Genomic DNA, 14,407 nt, shown 5'->3' with positions numbered 1-14,407 from the left:
GATAAAACTGTGGGTCACATTAGTAGGGTTTAAAATATAACAACTTAAATCAACCCTAAATGTATTCACAAAATAAATTGGCAGCTGTTTCTTCAACAATACCACAAAATGAGCAAGTTTCATCAATATCAAGATATTTACAGATAGATGAATTAAATGTGTCGTTCATCTTTTAAGTTGTTGCGCTTGTGATAACGTCATAGGTCACATGATAACGTCAACATGGCGGATGATGTCCGGATCGCATTCATACTCAACAAGGTTTGGTTACTATAAAGTACCTACTCTTTTAGCGCTCGTTAAGTAAGTACTCATTGAAATTAAGTACCTACTCATTGAGTATGCGGTTTGGAACGCAGCCTAAATCTTCATTTTGAGTTGATTCTCATTTGAACTATGGAACTTCTACATCTATGGAAACACATGTCTTCCCAGGGGCTCAATGAGATGAGTGACAGGCATATGACCCAGAGAGTGTGGGTTCAAGTCCTTTGTCTTACAACTTTATAAAGTTGTGTCATTTCAATTCCTTTATCATGCTGAAAAGCATTGTACTATTCTTTCTTCCTATTAAATATAACGTGTATTTCATTTATATGCAAAGTCTTTATTTAGAGTTCATTCTCTTTTTAACTACTGAACCTTAGCAGCTGGATGAACTCATTTCGTCAGTGAGGTAAGAAGTTAATAAGTAAGAATACTTTGGTTATTAAAGTTTCTTTAAAAGTTTTGAAAGCAAAGTATTTTTAAGTACTTTTTGAACCCATGGAACCATTGAAGGCTTGGCCCCGTAAGGCTGCTTGCAGCTTTAATTATTATTATTATTATTATTCCGCAAATGGGAGTCTATGGCAGCCCTATGAACCGTAAGTAGGAAAATTATGAAATTTGGCATGGTTATAGGGATGGTCATGAAAAGTAATTGAGCCAAATTTTGAGTCTCTAGAACCAACTCTACAGCGCCACCACCAGTTCAAAAATGCAACATTGAAATGGTTATAACTTTTGAACCCTTTGATCTAGAGACATGAAACTTAGTCCACCTGATTCCAGTCATCATGCTGATCACAACCAATGCCTTACATTAAGACCCCGCCCATGACAGTAGAGGCCATTTTGAAAAGTATAGTATTCAATTTTTTTGCTACTCCTCCTTCAAATTTTGTCCAATTTTCTCCAAACATGTGCTCAAATGATCTTTGGACTGAGCCGCATAAAAGTACTGTTCCCGATTTTTTTGATATACTGGAAAAAAAAAGTTATGGTGTCGCAAACTGAACGAGGTCCATCTTAACTTGGCTAAGAGGCTGTATCTCGGCCAAACTTTGATCAATCGAAAAGAAAATTGGTCAACTTCATCAGAACCATGATCTGAGTGTCCATGCCAATGTTGGGAACAGCGCCACCTACAGGTCATGAGATCTGGTAAAAATGGCTATTTTGGCCAATAACTTTTGAACAGTTTGTCAGAAAATCATAAATGTGGTATCAATGCATTCCTTGTGTCATTTCGAATCCGCAGATACCGATCTTTACAGATACCAAAATTTAGTATGGATCATCAACACCATGTCCTGAAGGTACATGAGAAGTTTGAACAGAGCGCCACCCAGTGTTCCAGAGATATACGTTTTTTTTGCCAAAACGCTTATAACTTTTGAAATCATAGTTAAAAATTTGATTGCTTTGTCATTATATTTCTTGGTTTATGCACTTGAACTATGGACCTTCTGCATCTTAGCAAAAACAGAACTTGGGTTCGAGCCCCATGTTATACAACTTTAGATGATTGTGTAATTTGGAGCCAATTGCTGCAGTTCTACCTTCAACAACTTAAGTCTCTGTAAAATTAAGCAAACCACAGTGTATGAGTATAAAGCAAATGCTGAGCAAAGCAAAAGGCTATAACTTTGAAGATTGTTTAATCAAATCCAATGTGTAGCAAGCGTTAAAACATGTGAATTGTGCAATGTTCAAAAGATTCCTAGTAAAAAACTAGATTGAAAAGTTTGTCGAGATAACGTTTAAGTTGGCTTGTGAAAGTTTGGACCAGAAAGTTTGAAGAAGGTTAAAGTATTTTGAAGTAGTTTAAAGTTTTAAATAGTTTATAGTTAAAAAAGAAGATTAGTTAGAAAGAAAAAAGAAAGAATAGTTAGAAGGAAAGAAAGAAATATTTGTAAGAAATATAGATTAGTTATAGATAGATTGGTCCCTGGAAGTGTGAGGACGCTGGCGCAATTCTGGCTGCCGCTTCTCCTTCAGCGCGTTAAGTTGTTTATTTTATGGTGCTGTTGATTGATTTTATCGGCTGATGTTACCTGCTGCTAATATGCGGCCTTGCTGGTTTTTATTTGTTTTTATACTGGCATTTTTTGGAGTTTACGGCAAGATTTATTTCGACCTCCCGGACTGCACTATGCTGAAATACTCTGCCATGGAACTTTTACAGCTTGGTCATCTTGCGCCCCCTGCGACTGGTGTTTGGGAAAAACTGCGATCGCTACAAATTCTCCGTCGGCCTAAATACGTTCATCGTGGCTCCCGCCCGAATTTGCATTCAAGCGGAGACGGTATTAACTCAGTTTGGTCGCAAAGTCGTTGGATCGCCGCTATTTACCTATCCGTCATGTCTGCCCTGCTAACTTCTCCCACCTCCAGAAGTCTACTCCATCCAGCTGTGGTGTCCGCCTTGACACAATCAGGTTTGCACATCTGAACACTCCCTCTATAAATAATAAAGCGGCTATACTCTGTGACATTGTTTTGGACAAAAAACTGGACTTTTTCTGGCTGTGTGAAACGTGGCATCAGCCAAATGACTATTTCAATCTAAATATGTGTGCTCTGCCTGGCTACACTTATCTTGACCGGCCGCGCTACACCGGTAGAGGTGGCGGTCTTGCTGTCATCTACAGATCTGATGTTGCAGTTACTGAGGTTTCATTGCCATGCTTTTCATCATTTGAATGCTTGGCCTTTAAGCTGACTGGTCTCTCATCAGTTATTGTGTTAAACATCTATCGTACTCCCAAGCTTAACTCTGACTTTTTTTCTGAATTTACTGAGTGTTTGAGACTTGCCAGTGCACTCTGTCCAGTTACTTTTAACTGGTGATTTTAATATTCATGTTGACAATATGGCTTGCAATAATGCTATGGGTTTCATGGATACACTAGAATGTTTTAACTTCACACAGCATGTTAACTTTTCGACACACAAACACGGTCATATATTAGATCTGATTTGCACTTCAGGAGTAGGCCTACTTATTGAACAACTTGAGTGTACTGAGGTATGTATAAGTGATCACAAGCTCCTCACGTTCAATTTAACTCTTTCTTCTTTGCAGACAGTGAAAGAACGTGTTATTTGTTTTAGGAAAATCAGTGAGATGGATTTTGATCTGCTTAGTCATACTATGGGTGATTTACCAGTTGCGGCCTCTATTGATCAGTATAATGCTGCTTTCACATCTATTCTGGAGGAGTTTGCCCCTTTGAAAAAACGTGTTTCTTTTAATATACATCTGAGTTGCGCAAATTGAAGGTGATAGGCAGGCAGTTGGAACGAAAATATAAAAAATCTGGCCTAACAGTTCATAGATCAATGTTTGATCAGCATCAGATTGAGTATTATAATGCTCTCAAAGCTGCAAAAGTGGCATATTATTCTACTATCATTAGTAGTAACATCTCAAATCCCAGAGTTCTCTTTAGAACAGTCAACAATCTAATTAAATCTCCCAGTGGCTTTAACTGTTCTACCAACGAGCAGTGTAGTGCATTTCTCAACTACTTTTCATCTAAGATTGAGAATATTTATAACGCCATTGCCTGTGAGGATGCTTCTGAGTTTGTTGAGGTGCATTCTCCTAATCTTTCTGGTCATGCTTTTTCAAGTTTTCGTTCTGTTGATTTTGATTTTATTTCTAAACTTGTTTTGTCAATGAATTCTACAACTTGCATACTTGATCCCCTACCTACAACTATTCTGAAAAACTGTCTGCCTGTCATTGTGCCCCACATCACTGCTATTGTAAATGCTTCACTCAATACAGGGAATGTCTCTTCTGCTCTAAAAATGGCTGCAGTTACGCCAGTTCTTAAAAAGCCTGGGAGTGATATCACCGATATGTCAAATTATCGACCCATCTCCAATTTACCTTTCCTGGTAAAAGTGCTTGAGCGTGTGGTTGTTGGCCAACTCCATACTCATCTCTGTACGAATAGCCTATTAGAAACTTTTCAATCCGGGTTTAGATCAGGACACAGTACAGAGACTGCTCTAGTCAGGGTCCTGAACGACCTCCTCGTTATAGCCGACTCTGGGGCTTGTGGCATTCTGGTTTTGTTAGACCTTAATGCTGCATTCGATACCAAATCCCACAGCATATTATTGGACAGATTGCATACGTGGATAGGTCTGTCTGGAACTGTGTTAAACTGGTTTAAATCCTACCTCTCAGATCGTTCACAATTTGTCTGCCTGGGTTCTAAGAGATCTCAGACTGTGCCCCTGAGTCAGGGTGTCCCTCAGGGGTCAGTTTTGGGTCCTGTTTTATTTAGTGTTTATATGTTGCCTCTTGGGCAGATCATTCAGAAGTATGGCCTGAGCTATCACTGTTATGCAGATGACACGCAGATTTATATCAGCTCTCAGCCCGATCTTAATTCTGCCTCTTCTAAACTTTCTGACTGTCTGTTGGAAATTAAAGCGTGGATGAAACTCAACTTTCTAAAACTAAACTGCTCCAAAACTGAAATCTTATTAATTGGCACTCCAATTAATGTCAGTAAATGTAAGGAGTTTAAACTTTCAGTACACAATACGCAATTGTCCCCTTCTGGTCAGGTGCGTAACTTAGGGTTGATTTTTGATGCCCAGCTAACTTTTAATTCACATTTTAAAAACATAACGAAGGTTGCTTTTTTCCACCTGAGGAACATTGCACGTATTAGACCATTTCTCTCTAGGCCTGATGCTGAGAAGCTTATCCATGCCTTCATCACATCAAGGCTTGATTATTGTAACTTTCTTTTTGCGGGTCTACCAGCAAATTCTATTAGGAGGTTGCAATATATTCAGAACTCTGCCGCACGTGTTTTGACTCGTACATCCTCACGCCATCACATTACACCCGTGCTCCAGCAACTGCATTGGCTTCCAGTTCAGTCACGTATTGATTTTAAAATTCTTATTTTAACCTATAAAGCAGTACATGGGTTGGCTCCAGATTACATCTGTGACTTGGTTACTCCATCCATTCCCGTACGCTCTCTCCACTCTGCTGGCTCTATTTCTCTGTGTCAGCCTCGTTGTAAATTAAAAACCATGGGGGGGGGGGGCCTTTTTCTATAACGCACCAAAGTTATGGAACACACTACCCACATCTATTAGGGATGCTGTCTCTGTGGGTTGTTTTAAGAAACTTCTTAAAACACATCTTTTTGGTAAAGCTTTTAATTTATAATTGTATTATTTTTATGTATGTTGATCCTTTTATATATATATTTTTTTATTTTCCTGTTTGATTATTTTGTTCTGTTCATGTTGTAGCGCTTTGAGACTGAGAAAGGCGCATTACAAATAAAATGTATTATTATTATTATTGAATGGTAGTTTAATTGAGTCTAGGGCTTCAGTCAGTTTCGATTTGAGTTTTTGTGCACTACTGGGCCACCGTAGCCTTGGCTCAATTTGAACATTCTGCAATGAAAGTCTATGGGATTTTCAAGGTTTTTAATATTAATTTAAGAAATCTGAAAGTCAAATTAGTTAGAAAAGATATGGCAACTCGAGTCAGAACAGTCTGAGTGTCTAATCCGAGTTTGGAGTATGTAGAGTTAAAGCTCAAGGAGGAGTTTGAGTCAGCCATTTTATGTTAAGAAGAAAAAGAAGTTTAAATAGTATTTCAGTAAGTTCAGTAACTCACAAGCCAACTTAATAAATCATGTATCCAAACAAGCCAAACAACCATAAGGGCTTGGCCCCGTAAGGCTGCTTGCAGCTTTAATTACAATACAGATTGTATCAATGCAGCTTCACAATAATAACGTGAAAATAATACAACAAAGTTTATTTCTAGAAGAAAACTACATCATCGTCCACCTTAAGTGAGGCGGATCAATAATATTGGCGAATATTAAATGTCCCCAACTAAGCAAGCCAAAAGCCAAGGCGACAGTGGCAAGGAACCAAAACTCCATCAGTGACAGAATGGAGAAAAAACCTTGGGAGAACCCAGGCTCAGTCGGGGGGCCAGTTCTCCTCTGGCCAACGAGTGAACAGTGTCTGTTTATGATCCAGGCAGCATTACAGGTCAGAGGTCAGATTGGAACAGAACATTATATTATGCAGTTCATCTGGTTGGAAGTCGGAGTCATCCCGCCGGTATAGAGACGAGATTGTTGAGGATCAGTGCCGATGGCTGTCGTGTCGATGAGGCCTTCACAGGGCTGATGAAGGATGCGTCATGGATGGGGCCAGGTGCAGGTCCACCATCTGATCTGGATACGGCCGGGAACCGGCTGACTTCAGTAACAGGGAAGGGACTGGTTGACACTTCAGGACTGCGTTGTCGTCGTCTCCAGGCGAAGGTCCTTCATCAGATCTGGATACGGCCTGGATCCGGCGGACTGCGGCAAACCTCAGATAAACAGAGAGACTAGTATTAGCGTAGACGCCATCCTTATGATGAAACGAGTACATCAGGAAATATGGGGGGTGTTCCCGGTTCCGGCTGACCTAAACTATGCAGCCTAACATTGAATTATAGAAGTCTATAGTGTGTTATGTGTATGTTAAGCCAAAGAGATGTGTTTTTAGTCTAGATTTGAACTGACAGACTGTGTCTGCTTCCCAGAAAATGTTAGGAAGACTGTTCCAAAGTTTTGGTGCTAAATAGGAAAAGAATCTACCGCCAGCAGTCGATTTTGATATTCTAGGTATTATCAACTGGCCAGAATTTTGAGATCAACTGGCCAGAATTTTGAGATCGCAATAGACGTGAAGGACTATAATGCGTTAAGAGCACACCCAGGTTCCTAACCGACGACGAGGACTTGACAGAGCAGCCATCAAGTGTTAGACAGTATTCTATGTTATTACGTGAGGAAGTTTTTTGTCCAATAATTAGAATCTCTGTTTTTCCAGAATTTAGTAGTAGGAAATTACTAGTCATCCAATTTTTTATATCAGCTATGCATTCCGTTAATTTGGTGAATTGGTAAGTTTTGTCAGGGCTTAAAGAAATATAGAGCTGAGTATCGTCGGCATAACAGTGAAAACTGTACATGCTACCATTAGGAGATATTATTAGGAAGCATGGCATTAGAGTGAACAGCAGCGGTCCTAGTACTGAGCCTTGTGGTACGCCATACTGAACTTGTGACCGATAAGACATCTCTTCATTTACTGCTACAAACTGATAACGGTCAGATAAGTATGATTTAAACCATGCTAGTGCAATTCCACTAATGCCAACATAATGTTCGAGTCTATTTAAAAGAATGTGGTTGATAGTGTCAAATGCAGCACTAAGCACTAAAAAGGAACATAGTTGTGAAAAAACTGCCTTTTCTTGTACCTTTGACAGAAAAGGTTGATTCGAGGTCGGCCTGTAATTGACTAAATCTGTAGGATCAAGTTGCGTTTCTTTAACAAGCGGATTAATCATAGCCAGCTTAAAAGTTTTTGGTATGTATCATAATGACAAAAATGAATTAATGATATTAAGAAGAGGATCTATGACCTCTGGAAGCATCTCTTTCAATAGTTTAGTCGGTATAGGGTCTAGCATACATGTTGTCGATTTAGATGATTTAACGAGTTTAGAAAATTCTTCCTCTCCTATAGCAATGAATGAATCGAATTTTTGTCTGATGCGATACTGTAGTAGACGGTTGCATAATTATAATTTTTTCCCTGATATTATCAATCTTGTAAGTAAAGAAGTTCATAAAGTCATTACTGCTGTGCCGCTTGAAAATTTCTGGGCTTGAAGCTTTATTTTCTTTATTTAGTCACTGTTTCGAATAAATACCTAGGGTTTTGTTTATTTTCTTCTAATAGGGTTGAAAAATAAGCAGATCTAGCAGCTTTTAAAGCCTCTCTGTAAGCAATCGAGCTCTCCTTCAATGAAATCCGAAATACCTCTAGTTTAGTTTTCTTCCAGTTTCGCTCCATTTTTCTGGCTGTTCTCTTAAGGGCCCGGCAGTGCTCGTTGTACCACGGCGTTGGACTATTTTCTTTAATCTTCTTTAAGCGCAACGGAGCAACTGTGTCTAAAGTGCTGGAAAGGAGAGAGTTAAAAGTTTCTGTCGCAATATCGAGTTCTTCTAAGCTATCTGGGATGCTGAGATGATGAAACTGATTAGGAATATTATTGATTTAGCAATCTTTAGTGGCAGAAGTGATAGGTCTAACATATTTGTAACACTGAGTCGGCTTTGCAGCCTTGGCTAAATGAAGTTTACATGAGACTAGATAATGATCTAAGATTTCGTCGCTCTGCTGCAGAATTTCAACAGCATCAACATCTATTCCATGTGATAATATTAAATCTAGAGTATGATTACGACAATGAGTAGGTCCCGACACGTGTTGTCTGACTCCAATAGAGCTAAGAATGTCTTTAAATGCCAATCTCAATGCATCTTTTTCATTATCTACATGTATATTAAAATCACCAACAATTAGGACTTTATCTCCAGCCAGTACTAACTCTGATAGAAAGTCAGCAAATTATTTGATAAAGTCTGTATGGTGCCCTGGTGGCCTGTATACAGTAGCCAGCACAAATCTCAAACGGGATTTATCATTTACACTATATATTTTTACATGAAGCACCAACACTTCTAAAGAATTATATTTGAAACTAGACTAATTTTGAAAGTATTACTATAAATTACAGCAACACCTCCCCCTTTGCCTTTCAGACGAGGTTCATGTTTATAACCGTAATCTTGGGGGGTGGACTCATTTAAAGTAATGTTATTGTTTGGTTTCTGTCAAACACAGCACATCTAGGTTATAGTCTGTAATCATATCATTAACAATAAGTGTTTTTGAAGTAAGGGATCGGATATTAAGCAACCCAAGCTTTATCATTTGTTCATTTGTATTAAATCTGTTTTTTATTTGTTGAACATCAATTAAATTTTTAACCTTAGATGGGTTTGAAAGTTTTTTGTATTTCCTAATTCGGGGAACAGACACAGTCTCTATATGATGATATCTTGGTGAAAGAGGCTCTATGTGATGGGATTTATCTGACCTTGGTGACGCGAGGCCGCTGGCAGACGGTCGGTTTAGCCAGTTTGTCTGCTTCCTGACCTGATCCCCAGATTGTCATGTTTTATCTCTAAGACTATGAGCCAAATTACTATAGAGAAGAGCAGCACCATCCCAGGAGGGATGAATACCATCTCTTTTCAACAGGTCAGGTCTGCCCCAAAAACTTTTCCAATTGTCTATGAATTCTAAATTATTTTGCGGACACCACTTAGACAGCCAGCCATTGAGTGATGACAATCTGCTAACCATCTCATCACTCCTGCGAACAGGAAGGGGGCCAGAGCAAATTACAGAGCCTGACATCGTACTTGCGAGTTCAAACACCTCTTTAACATTAATTTTAGTGATCTCCGACTGACGAAGTCGAACATCATCAGTGCCGACGTGAATAATAATCTTAGAGAATTTACGATTAGCATTAGTCAGCACTTTTAAATTTGCTTTGATGTCAAGCGCTCTGGCTCCCAACAAACATGTGACTATGGTGGCTGGTGTCCCTATTTTCACGTTCCGTGTAATAGAATCGCAAATAACTAGGGCACTTTCAACAGGATTCTCAGTGGGTGTTTCACTGAGAGGAGAGAATCTGTTTAATGTTGTAATCGGAACGGAAGAGCGGTGTTTTGTCCCGCAACTACAGCGGCTCACAGTCACCCAATTGCCCTGCTGCACAGGCTCTACTTCAGCTGGAACCGAATAATGTACAGTGTTCTCTAAGCTAATCGCATCCAAAGCAGTATCTAAAGCCCTTGCACTCTTACAATCCTCAATTAAGTTTGGATGCGTGTATCTAGTTCTGAAATCTTCTCCGTCAGCCTGACTATCTCCCTGCATTTATCACATGTAAATCCTATGCAGACGGAGAAGGCTATACTATACATGTTACATGAAGTGCAAGTGACAATAAGAGGAGAAGAAGACATGACTTACCGTGTTTGTTGACTGATTCTACTTACCACAGCTTTGATGGATTTGTAAAAGGCATGAGCGAAATAAATAAATAAATAAATAAATAAACAAATAAAGAGCGCAAGGATGGCACGCCAACAGGCTAGCGAATTACTAGCGTGTTGTACTAGTAACGATTTAGATTGAAGCTAGCGATGTCGGGTTAATATGTGATGTTGAGTAAGTTGAGTAGCAATATAAACAACAGAGAATGATTAGTAAATAATGATTCAAAACGGAAAGATATACGAAGCTACTAGGGATGGAGATTGATAAGAATTTAACGATTCTGATTCCATTATCGATATTGGTTAACGATTCGATTCCTTATCGATTCTCTTATCGATCTCATTGGGTGGGGGAATAAGTACAAATTTGTTTGTTTGTATTAACTTATTGAACTTATAACTTATTTGTTTGTTAATTATTATTAACTCGCTGACACAGCACAGAGTATTAGGGGTGTGAACCTACACTGGTCTCACTGCTCGGTTCGATTACGATTATCATGTCATCGATTCAGTTCAATTCAATATCTCGACGCATTACATGCACTGCCTCCTCAATTTTCAATTTTACTTCAAAAGTGATGTGTGCGTGCGCGTGTTCGCCTGTTCGTGAAACCCCCCCCCCACCCCTTTGACGAAATGGAAATTTTACAAGTGTTGCAAGTGACCGTATTGTTATGAGGCGCCGTCATACTCTCATTGAGTATGTGCGCGAGTTTGAGTGTGTGTGTGTGTGTGTGCTCGCGTCTCATATGAGTATGTGCGTGGAGAGTTTGTGTGTGTGTGTGTGTGTGTGCTCGCGTCTCATATGAGTATGTGCGTGGAGAGTTTGTGTGTGCGGGCACGCGTCTCATATGAGTGAGTACTGGTATCTCGTATCTCGCATCTCGTGTGTGTAGAGTTTGCATGTATGTGCGTGAGCGACTTTAGGTGTGTCGTTGTGCATTTCATATGTATTTGTTTGAGCATTCAGCAGTGTACATGTATGTTTGACTAGTATACGTGTATACAAGTGTTTCATATATGTGTGCGTGAATGAAATTTGATTTAAGCCCTAGACGGCGCCTCATATTGTTGTCTTTTCGCGTAAAATATAACCAAACTTTAGAGCGCTTCTGCCTCGATGCCATGTTTGCTGCGTTCTGAACCAAAACTAGGCAGCGCGTCACGTCATGACACATTTGAAACGCGGAACCGATAAGCGTAATCGTTAAGCAGGCATACTAACGGTTCCAAGGAATTGGTTCACTGGGCACTGGTTCTGAAGAAGAACCGGTTCTCGATTCCCATCCCTAGAAGCTACAGACGCAAACCAACTCAGCAGAGCAGCGAGGTAGACAGGAGCAATCGAGATCGGCCTGAGTGAGTGAGTGTGTACGTGTGTGTGTTTGAGAGAGATTGAGTGTGTGTGTGTGTGAGAGAGAGAGTGAGGGAGTGTGTGTGAGATAGATTGAGTGTGTGTGTGTGTGTGAGAGAGAGTGAGATAGTGTGTGTATGTGTGAGTGAGAGAGATTGAGTGAGTGTGTGTGTGTCTGTGAGATTGAGTGTGTGTGTGTGTGTGTGTGTGTGTGTGTGTGTGTGTGTGTGTGTGTGTGTGTGTGTGTGTGTGTGTGTGTGTGTGTTGTGTGTGTGTGAGAGAGATTGAATGAGTGAGTGTGCGTGTGTATAATTCAATGTTAGGCTGTATAGTTTAGGTCAGCCGGAACCGGGAACACTCCCCATAAATCCTGATCTACTCGTTACATCGTAAGAAGGATGGCGTCTACGCTAATACTACTCTCTCTGATTATCCGAGGTTTGCCGCAGTCCGCCGGATCCAGGCCGTATCCAGATCTGATGAAGATCTTGCGCCTGGACATGTCGACACAGCAGTCCTGAAGTGTCAAGCAGTCCCTTCCCTGTTACTGAAGTCAGCCGGATCCCGGCCGGATCCAGATCAGATGGTGGACCTGCACCTGGACACAAATTACAACAACAACTTTATAATATTTGAATGATATAGTACGCCTCACTTATTTCTGGTTATGTTTACTTTCAATGTACTGTGATCAATGAGATGTCAGTGTTCGTCTAAACTAGCGACCGCGACGCTGAAGTGTGTGAGAACAGAGGAATAACATCAGTGCAAACCACCAATATTTGTTTATTGGGATTAAATATTTTAACCATTCTGTGTCATTTTTCAATGTCAATCTTTTCACTATTTACATGTTTATGCCCAAAATGCTATAATATTCCAAGTAGTTGAGTGTCATTCTCCTCTACGCTGTGTGCGTTATTGATTAAATAGCCTAGCCAATTTAACATGGTTACAGGCACCTCGGGCACCCCATTTTAAAAGACTGGATTAAACACCAGAATTCAGAATGCACAGTTGGAAAGAAAATATATTTGTAGGAACATTTCAGCAGGCTCAAGATAATGAATACAGAGATCATTATTCACTGTTTTAATCAATGGCAGCAATTAAACTGATAATAATCTGCATGTGTGGAGGTGCGCTGAACTCCCGATATGCACTAACTAGAACGCGGAAGTAGTTGTGCAAGTAGTCCATTGACGTGCTACATGTGAACGATATTATTTGTACTGTCCTGTAAAAATAATGTAGTTCATTTCAACTATTCAGTCTTTTTGAGCAAGAAACTAATGCGCAAACGGCAATCTCATCGTTTTGATTTCAGCAAATCAGTTTGAGCGAATGCAGTGATTAATATTCACGAACCCGGCAGCTCATCAATCCTTAGTGCGGTTTATATTCTTATTAGTAGCAGAATTCGTAGTAGTATTATTATCCTATCAATGTTATTCTTTGTTTTTTCTTCTTTTTTTTACAGAAACACTGACGGACAATGTCTTAAGCAACACCAGTCCTAATTTCAGTTAAAATGACAAATCTGAATTCTTACGTTCTCATTCATACTGTTAGCAAGCTTGAGTTGAGTGAGAAGTCCCCCAGTAATCGTATCCCACTGTTATTTCTGCACACATGTGAGTTTTGGCTTGTATTAATGTCCTCAGACAGCATCGGTTGGGTTACTGCTGGGCTGAGCTTAATCCAACATTGGCTCCATGTTGCCTATTGTGTGAATCTCGAGACTGCGTTTGTAACCTGTATCTCACTACTGTGTCTATAGACTGTGTTTGTAACCTGTATCTCACTACTGTGTCTATAGACTGCGTTTGTAAACTGTATCTCACTACTGTGTCTATAGACTGCGTTTGTAAACTGTATCTCACTACTGTGTCTATAGACTGTGTTTGTAACCTGTATCTCACTACTGTCTATATACTGCGTTTGTAACCTGTATCTCACTACTGTGTCTATAGACTGCGTTTGTAACCTGTATCTCACTACTGTGTCTATAGACTGTGTTTGTAACCTGTATCTCACTACTGTGTCTATAGACTGCGTTTGTAAACTGTATCTCACTACTGTGTCTATAGACTGTGTTTGTAACCTGTATCTCACTACTGTGTCCATAGACTGCGTTTGTAAACTGTATCTCACTACTGTGTCTATAGACTGCGTTTGTAAACTGTATCTCACTACTGTGTCTATAGACTGTGTTTGTACCCTGTATCTCACTACTATGTCTATAGACTGTGTTTGTAACCTGTATCTCACTACTGTGTCTATAGACTGTGTTTGTAACCTGTATCTCACTACTGTGTCTATAGACTGTGTTTGTAACCTGTATCTCACTACTGTGTCTATAGACTGCGTTTGTAACCTGTATCTCACTACTGTGTCTATAGACTGCGTTTGTAAACTGTATCTCACTACTGTGTCTATAGACTGTGTTTGTAACCTGTATCTCACTACTATGTCTATAGACTGTTTGTAACCTGTATCTCACTACTGTGTCTATAGACTGTGTTTGTAACCTGTATCTCACTACTGTGTCTATAGAATGCGTTTGTAACCTGTATCTCACTTCTGTCTATAGACTGCGTTTGTAAACTGTATCTCACTACTGTGTCTATAGACTGCGTTTGTAACCTGTATCTCACTACTGTGTCTATAGACTGCGTTTGTAAACTGTATCTCACTACTGTGTCTATAGACTGCGTTTGTAAACTGTATCTCACTACTGTGTCTATAGACTGCGTTTATTAACTGTATCTCACTACTGTGTCTATAGACTGCGTTTGTA

The sequence above is a fragment of the Siphateles boraxobius genome, unplaced genomic scaffold (assembly GCF_051911475.1).
Source record: "Siphateles boraxobius isolate OS27281-9 unplaced genomic scaffold, OSU_SipBor_1 61, whole genome shotgun sequence".
NCBI lineage: Eukaryota > Metazoa > Chordata > Actinopteri > Cypriniformes > Leuciscidae > Siphateles > Siphateles boraxobius.
Note: the sequence above shows the minus strand (reverse complement) of the source record.